A 2065-nucleotide genomic window follows, 5' to 3' on the forward strand; every position below is an offset into this window, starting at 1 on the left:
TGATCCAAACTTGTAGAAAGATACTCTGCAGGCCTGGAGTCATAGTTCAGCACTACAGAGCACTTGGTGCACTTGCAGAGAACCCAGGTTGGATTCTCAGAACACACTGGTTCACAACAACTGTAACTCCAGCTCTAGGGGAACTGACTCTCTCTTCTGACCACTGTTAACAGGAGCACACACAGAATAAAAACACAAACGCAGGAAAAACACTCATGCACCTAAAGTAGAATTAAAAAGTTTTAAAACTTTACAAACATTTTATAAATTTAACTGATTTTAAAGGAGACTGGCTTCTGTCGGTAAGTGCCTGTAATGTACCCCAACAGTTGTGAAATGCTGTCTCTGTTTGCCTTTATTCTGGACTGGGAGTCCCCAGTACTAGTTCTACCCCTTCTGCCTCAGAGATATCAGCCTACATATTCTTTTGGAGTCAGATCTGCTAAGTATGAAAGAGACTGTTAGCCTCTTGCAGGATTTTTTTTTGAACCTCAGTAGACTCTAGATTGAAATCAATTCATATCATCACAGGGAGCCTGGGTATCTGGGAATCAGGCAGAGTTTTACAGAGCTAGGTGTTATGGAACAGGTAGATGGATAGCATGTGCTCCCCTTGGTTCTCCTTTCCTACCCTGACATTCATATTTTTTGATGTTTCTGCATTACCTGCAACAATAAAGGACATGTGGAGACTTCTATTTCTTTCTGAGGGACAGGGAACCTTTTCAGTGTTGGGGACTTTTGTAGTTGCTATTCTTTTGTGAATTAGCTGTTCTCTCTATGGTCTTCTTAGTGCGGCAGGCATGGTTGTATTGGGCTCTTTCCTAGATCCTCATGGAAACCTTAGTCCTTGTTGTGTTGATAGGCCCAGAAGGTAGGGATGGCAAATGCATGCTGGCAGGGGTGGAGGGGCATGAGGAGGCTGCCAGAGGCTTATTCTTCAGTGGATGTTTCCAGCAACCTCCACAGCCAGCTCCTAATGGAACAGATTCAGCTGAAAAAGAAGATGGACATGATGAAGCAGGACAATGAGATGGCTCAAGAAAATTGGATCCTGTTAAAGCACCAGTTGGCAGAAATGCAGGAGATGTGTAAAGACCAAGAGAAGAACACCAGTGACCACCAGACACTGCAAATGGACAAGGTCAGGAACCATTTGCCCACTGGAATCTTTTTCTGCTCATCTACACACCTGAGCTCTCACCCATCACCCTCCTTACTAATTTATACTTTCTGCCATCTCCCCGCCTTATGCCATCTGACTTCTTTTTTCGGCCACTGCCTAAGTATTCTGGGAAATAAGCTTCTTGTGAGAAACTCTATTATTGGCAAGCATACCCTTCTCTTCTGCTTGAAGGTGCATTCCAAAACGCAGAGTTTGGGGAATATGATAACCCACAATTACATGGTCCCTGAATAGCTGGGCTGTCATGTAAGCTGATTATTGGTTCCTTCAAGGTCCTATGATTATTTTTGATTGCAGGGTCATATGACTTCAAGGGAGGGAGCAGCTTGCAAAGGAAGAGTCTAGTCCTATTGTCAAATGAGTGCTTCTTTTTGTCATCAATGCCAATGTTATGTGGCCTGCCCCATTTTTCTTCACTGCAATGGGCCTTTTCCATTTGGCCAGCTCTTAATTCACACTGATACATGCCTGATTTCTATTTTCTTAGCCCTGTTTCCTTTGGGTTTTGTGAGAGTATGTATAGTCTGGAGATGAGTGGACAACAAAGGACATGGGAAGGACTTTAGACAGACAATTTGTGGAGGTCAGAGTCTTGAGACTTCAGCGGAAAAACGTCAATAACCAACTCAACACAGTCTAGCCAAGCAGAGCAAGCTCTTCACAGCTAACTTAGCTCCCAAATGGATGATAGCAGAGTTGTGAGACCATTGAAAAAGTGCTTGTGTGCTGTGTCTCAAAACCATGTTCTTCTAGCAGGAAGCCCATGAGCTTTGTGGTCCATCATGCATGTGTTCATTGTCCAAAGGAGGCCATTGGGTTTCTTTCATGTCAGTTTCTATCTTGGAACAGGGTTTCTTACTTCCCTTGAAGATGTATCTT

The sequence above is a fragment of the Meriones unguiculatus genome, chromosome 9, assembly GCF_030254825.1.
Source record: "Meriones unguiculatus strain TT.TT164.6M chromosome 9, Bangor_MerUng_6.1, whole genome shotgun sequence".
Lineage (NCBI taxonomy): Eukaryota > Metazoa > Chordata > Mammalia > Rodentia > Muridae > Meriones > Meriones unguiculatus.